Genomic DNA, 7,325 nt, shown 5'->3' on the forward strand with positions numbered 1-7,325 from the left:
AGTGGCACATTGGTTAAGAGCTGGCTTGGGACGCCAGAGGGCCCCGGTTTGGATCCCACATATGGGGGCCAGTGACACTGCCCTCTACAGCTAAGATGCTGAACAGCAGCTCAACCTGGAGCTGGGCTGCCATGAGTCACTGGCGACGGCTAGGCTGCAGCCCGTGCTGCAGTGGGTTGCCATGGGCTACCGTGTGTAGCCAGCAGCCAGCATGAGCGGTTGTCTAGAAGCCGGCGACTGATTCGCCTCGCCCAGGAAGAGCGCGATGATGGTGCCAACTTGGCCCAGTGAAGCAACGTCCTCCACAACTAGACTGAAGAACAAAAGGACAGCAACTTGTCTGTTCCCATTCCCCCAATTCCCCAGTGCTGTTCCCCTCCCCCAATTGCCCAATAAAAATCTTAAAAAAGAAAAAATACTTATAGCTTTTCTTTTCTTCTTGAGTTCATGTTTGAATTTATTTAATCTTCATATGTGTAAGTTTTCAAAGCTGCTAATTACTGCAAACACTCATGAGAACCATCTATAGCAGAGGAAAAACCTTTAGATTTTTTTCAGTTGAGATTTATTATCAATTGGCAACATGGAAGCAATATTAAGAGTAATCTATGTTACAACCACTTTTGAAAAGTCTTTGGCACTATCTGCTAAAATTAAACATACGTATACCTTATGATGTGTCAATTCCATATGTAGATTAAAACCCAACGGAAAGATGCGCGTGAAGACTTGTACAAGAATGTTCATAGCATTATTCATAATAGCCCCAAACTGGAAGCAACCCTAATGTTCACCAACAGTTGAATAAATAAGTTGTGGTATATTCATGCAGTGGAATACTATACAGCAACAAATTTATAATTGCTAAATGCAGCAAGATGGCTGAATCACATGGACATAATGTTGAGCAACAGAGCCAGACAAAAAAGAGGACCTACTGTATAATTCCATTTATGTGAAGCTCAAAAATAGTCACGCTGCATCTGTGGTAATAGAAGTCAATGACAGTGTTTATTTTGGGGGAAGGAGTAATTACTAGGAGTGCCACCGTGGGGTTTCTGGAGTTTTGGTAATGTTCTATATCTGGATCTGGGTGTGTTTATTGTAAAATTCCATCAAGATGTATATTTGAGATTTGTATACTTTACTGTATATCTGTTGTACCTCAGTTAAAAAAATACTTTTACTGCCCTCCCCCTCAAAGTAAATATGGTAACAAATACATTAGTACATGCAGAAATTCATTTAATCCTGATAGTAACAAAGATATAGCTGATAGCCTCCTATTTTTGGCACAACTCTCTGAAATGTGTGTTGTTCACAGTAGATTATATATTCCTTATGTGTATTTTGTGTGAAAAAAATTTTAATGGTCATTCTCACATAATTCTTGAAAGGTTTAATGTGGATGAAGTGCCGTGGAACCTATTACAGGCACAATTGCTTTTAGGTGAATGACTTTTGAGCCTTTATTTTTATTATATCCCATAAAAAAAAAAAAGCATTGACTGTGCTTCACAATGCAGAGCCTATGCATGTATAATTGGGAAAAAAAATGTTTCGTGAAACAGTATTTAGTGTTATCATCACATGTATTGATCTCACATTTTTATTCTATTCATTAAAAAACAAGATGCTATATGTAACCTTCTAAATTTTCACAATATGCAGTCTAATGAAACTGCACTAAATAATAGAAGTATATGGATATGAACAGGAACAAAATCTGAATTTTCTTTCCAAATTTGTAGATGAAACTAGTTTTAGCACTTATTAAATTATTTATTTATATATATATATATATATATTTTTTAAAGATTTTTATTGGGGAATTGGGGGGATGGGAACAGTGCTGGGGAATTGGGGAAAGGGGAACAGACAAGTTGCTGTCGTTTTGTTCTTCAGTCTAGTTGTGGAGGATGTTGCTTCACTGGCCCAAGTTGGCCCCATCATTGCGCTCTTCCCTGGCGAGGCAGATCAGTCGCCGGCTTCTGGACGGCCGCTCACTGCGGCTGCTGGCCGCTCACGCTGGCTGCTGGCTACACACGGTAGCCCATGGCAACCCACTGCCACAGGGGCTGCAGCTTCGCCGTCGCTGGCGACTCACGGCAGCCCAGCTCCAGGTTGAGCTGTTGTTCAGCATCTTAGCTGTAGAGGGCAGTGTCACTGGCCCTCATATGTGGGATCCGAACCGGGGCCCTCTCGCATCCCAAGCGAGTTCTTAACCATCGCGCCACTCGGCCGGCCCTATTTATATATTTTTAAAATAAATATTTTTATAAATTTCATATTTTTAATAAATATTTTTATATTTTTTATATTTTATATTTTTATTAAATAAAAATTTATTTATTTATTTATTATAAATTATTAAATTTAGCTAGTTGCCAAAATAAATGTTTCTTACTTTTTCAAAAATTACGCAAGATCATCTTTGCTTGTATTCATTTTTAGACATGCCTTCATTTGTTTTGATTGATGTGAGATCTGATTTTATATTATATTTTTATATATAGTCCCTTCCCCTTTTTTTGTTGAAGGGGCAAAGATGGTCTTTATTTTATGTTGTATTTTTTTTAATTTTCATTTTTTAATGTTTTTATGAGGTAACATTGATTAATAACGTAAGTTTCAGGTGTACAATATTATAATTTGATATCTGTATACACTATAACATGCGCATCACCAAAAGTCTCGCTTCCATTCATCACCATACATTGCCCCACCTTACCCATTTCGCCCTTCCCCCTACTGCCTTCCCTTCCCGTAACCATCAATCTATTTTCTGTATCTATGAATTTGTTTTGTTTGTTCATTTGTTACTTTTTTGTTTTATATTGCACATATAAGTGAAATCATACATTTTTTTGTCCTTTTTCGTGTTACTTATTTCACTTAGCCTAATATCCTCAAGATCCATCTATGTGGCCGCAAATGGCAATATTTCATATTTTTTATGGCTGAGTATTCCATTTCGTGTATGTCGCATCTTCTTTATCCTTTCATGTATCACTGGACACAGATTATTTCCGTATCTAGGGTATTGTAAATAGTGCTGCAGTGAACATAGGGGTACATGTATCTTTTTGAATTAGTGTTTTCATATCCTTTAGATAAAATACCCAGAAGAATTAGTGAATCATATGGTAGATCTATTTTTAATTTTTTGAGGAACCTCCATACTGTTTTCCATTGTGACTGCATCAATTTATATTCCCACCAGTTGTGAACGAGGGTTCCTTTTTCTCTATATCCTCTTCAACACTTACTTGTCTTCTTAATAATAGCCATTCTAACTGGTGTAGATTGATATCTCATTGTGGTTTTGATTTGCGTTCACTAATAATTAGTGGTGTTGAATATCTTTTCATGTGCTTTTTAAAACTTTCTGTATGTGTTCCTTGGAAAAATGTCTGTTCAGATCTTCTGTCCATTTTTTAATCGAGTTGTTTGGTTTTTTTTGTTGTGGTTGAGTACTTTGATTTTTTTCCAGGTTTTAAAACTTTTATTTGCATATTTAAAATGTTGTGCATTCCAATAAGTAAAATCATTTGAACAGCAAAAAAATGGCGCTCTGATTAAACTGCATTTTACAGCCTGCAGAACACCTTGGACCAGTTTGGTTTTCACTCTAGATTTCACTGTCTTCACACCCAGCTTCTGCCTTCACCAACTCACCAACATGCAAGTTCTTTTTCTTCCCTGCCAGCTAAACAGGCATATGGGAGAGATAGGTGCAGCCTTTGTTGTCAGTAATTGGGGCAGCACAGTTATTTTAAACTTGGTCCAACCTCTTTGCATCTTACAAAGTTAAACAGAAGAAGTAAAATAAGGTTGTGCTTGTGGAATGTACAGTGCACATTGGCGGTGCGTGCCTCATTACGATTTGCCTGCTTGCTTTTCCTGTTCAATCATTTCTATTGAAGACAATGGATTTTTCTGATGCGTTTCTGTCTTCTTCAGTTTCGAGTTAACGAAATTTCTCCATCTCAGCCGTATCGGGTTTGTCAGACATGGTTACAGAAGAAGCTGGACGAGGCGCGCCAACAAGTGGAGTCTGATCTGTTTAGGGGCGGTTGCCGAGTCTGATTTCTTCATATATATGGGATATTAACCCCTTATCATAAATATCATTTGCAACTATCCTCTCCTTTTCAGTTGGTTGCTTTTTTGTTCTTCTATTTTATTTTTAATGTGCCAGAAAAAAGAAAACTATAATCCCATTTTTTGATAGTGACAAAAGCAAGCAATAGGTCATTTTCGCTAGATAATCCAATATTGTTTTACAATAATTATCTTTAACTCTCTAAAAAGTTAGTGTACTGGCTGGAATATTAAGACAGGACAACTGTGTGCTCACTACACATTGGATTAATAACAAATTTCTCATATTTGTCATTTATAGTCTTGATTTTTGTCACTTCTATGAACCAGTTGTGCCATTAGTTCCTTTTTAAAAAATTTTAACTGCTGTTTTTTAATTGAGGTATAATTGACATCTAACATTGTATCAGTTTTAGGCATACAACATATGATTCATAAACATATTGCAAAATGATTAGTACAGTAAGTTTTGTTCACATTCATCACCACACAATTAAATTTTTTCTCTTGTGATGAGAACTTTTAAGATCCACTCTCTTAGTAACTTTCAAATATACAGTATAGTATTGTTAACTATGGTCACCATACTGTATGTTACATCCCTAGAACTTATTTACATTATAACTGGAAGTTTGCACCTTTTGACCACCTTTGCCCATTTTACCCACTCCCTGACCCCTCCACTGGCAATCAACAATCTGTTCTCTATCTATTACTTTGGGGAGAGGAGGGGGAGTTAGATTCCATGTATAAATGACATCATACAGTATTTGTCTTTCTCTCTGAGTTATTTTACTTAAGATAATACCTTCAAGGTCCGTACATGTTGTTGCAAATAGCAGGATTTTCTTTTTTAGTTACGACTGAATAATGAGTGTGTGTGTGTGTGTGTGTGTGTGTGTGTGTGAGAGAGAGAGAGAGAGAGAGAGAGTTTGTTTTATGTCCCCATCTTCTTTATCCTTTCATCCATCGATGGACACTTAAGTTGTTTCCATATGTTGGCTATTATAAATAATCTTGCAATAAACCTGGGGCATGCAGACTTTTTTTTTGTTTTTGAGACAATGATTTTCATTTCCTTTAGATCAATACCCAGAAGTGGAATTGCTGAATCATATTGTGGTTCTATTTTTAATTTTTGAGGAACTGCCATACTGGCTGTAGCATACATTCCCATGAACAGTGCATGAGGATTCTCCTTTCTTCATATACTTGCCAATACTTGTTATCTCTTCTTTTTAATGATAGCCTTTCTAATAATTGTGAGGTGATATCTCATTGTGGTTTTGATTTACATTTCCCTGATGAGTACTGATGTTGAGCACCTTTTCGTGTACCTGTTGGCCATATTTATATCTTTTTTGGAAAAATACGTATTCAGGTCTTAGGCCCATTTTTTAACCAGATTTTTTTCTTCTGTTGAGTTGTATGAGCTCCTGCTATGTTTTGGATATTAACCCCTTATTTAGATATGTGGTTTGTATATGTTTTCTTCCATTTGGTCTTGCCTTTTTTTTTTTTATGGTTTCCTTTATAGAAGCTTTTTGATATATCCCACTTGTTTTTTTGCTTTTGATACCTTTACTTTGTTGCTATATCCAAAAAATCATTGCCAAGACCAGTGTCAATGAACTTACCCCTATGTTCTCTTATAGGAGTTTTATAATTTCAGATATATGTTCGTCTTTAATTAATTTTGAATTAATTTTTGTATATGTGGTGTAAGATAGGGGTCCAGTTTCATTCTTTTGCATGTGGCTATCCAGTTTTCCCAGCAACCATTTATTGAAGAGACTGCCCTTTTTTCATTGTATGTTATTGGCTCCTTTGTCGTAAGTTAACTGATCATATTTGTGTGGGTTTATTTCTGGGCTCTGTATACTTTTCCATTGACCTGTGTGTAAGTTTTTAAGGGACTCCATATTGTTTTGTTTATCACAGCTTTGTAATGTAGTTTATAATCAGGAAGTGTGATGCCTCCAGCTTTGTTCATCTTTATCAAGATTGCTTTGGCTATTCTGGGTCCTTTGTGGCTCCATACAAATTTTGGGATTGTTTGTTCTATTTCTGTGAAAAATGACATTGAAATTTTGATAGGGATTGCATTGAATCTGTAGATTGCTTTGGATAGTATAAACATTTTAACAATATTAATTATTCCAATCCATGAGCACGGAATATCTTCCCGTTTATCTGTGTCTTCTTCAGTTTCTTTCCTTAATGTCATATAGTTTGCAGTGTACTAGTTTTTCACCTTCTTGGGTATTTTATTCTTTTTTATGCAGTTGTAAATGGGATTATTTCCTTAATTTTTCTTTCTGATAGTTCATTATTAGTGTATATAAATGCAACTGATTTTTATATATTGATTTTGTATCTTGCAATTTTACTGAATTAGTTTAACAGTCTTTTGGTGAAGTCTTTAGGATTTTGTATAAATAGTATGTCATTGTGTCCCTAACCCTTGCCCCAAACCATCAATCACTGTTCTGATTTTTTCACCATAGATTTAGTTATTATAGAACTTTGTATTCTTATTTTTTTTTTTAAGATTTTTTTGGGTAATTGGGGACGGGGAACAGACAAGTTGCTGTCCTTTTGGGTTTTTTTAGTCTAGGTGTGGAGGACATCGCTTTACTGGCTCATGTTAGTATTATGATCATTGCACTCTTCTCAGGTGAGGCAGCCTCTCGCCGGCCATTGGACAGCCGCTCACGCCAGCTGCCGGCCACTCATGCTGGCTGCCGGCCACTCAGGTAGCTTACGGCAATCCACTGCAGCAGGGGCTGCAGCCTACGCTGTTACTGGTGACTCACAGCAGCCCAGCTCCAGGTCTAGTTGTTGTTCACCATCTTAGCTGTAGAGGGCGCAGCGTCACTGGCCCATGTGGGATCCGAACCGGGGAACTGCTGCTCAGAGCTGGCGTCCCAAGCCAACTCCTAACCAACGCGCCACTTGGCCAGCCCAAAACTTTGTATTCCTAAGACTTCTTTTACTCAGCATAATGGTTTTGGTATTCATTAATACTGCTCATTCCTTCATACTGTTTGTGATTCATTCATACTATCATCAATAGTATCAATAGTTTCTTCCTTTTTTTTTTTAAAGATTCTATTGGGGAAGAGGAACAGCCAAGTTGTTGTCCTTCAGTCTTAATTGCGGAGGGTGCAGCTAGCTTAGCTCCAAGTCCAGACGCCATCTGGCTGCCTATAGGCAGCTCA

At 37.0% G+C, this 7,325-nt stretch overlaps 1 protein-coding gene and 1 pseudogene across 6 annotated transcripts in view; one reads left to right on the plus strand and one right to left on the minus strand.

Annotated features, from left to right (window-relative positions):
- Window positions 1-7,325, plus strand: part of VMP1 (vacuole membrane protein 1) — a 128,827-nt gene that overhangs the window by 80,090 nt on the left and 41,412 nt on the right. The gene's annotated exons all lie outside the window — the stretch shown is intronic.
- LOC109379736 (thymosin beta-4 pseudogene) lies at window positions 3,880-4,098 on the minus strand (annotated as a pseudogene).

Source organism: Hipposideros armiger, unplaced genomic scaffold, assembly GCF_001890085.2.
Source record: "Hipposideros armiger isolate ML-2016 unplaced genomic scaffold, ASM189008v1 scaffold_29, whole genome shotgun sequence".
In the NCBI taxonomy this organism is placed as follows: domain Eukaryota; kingdom Metazoa; phylum Chordata; class Mammalia; order Chiroptera; family Hipposideridae; genus Hipposideros; species Hipposideros armiger.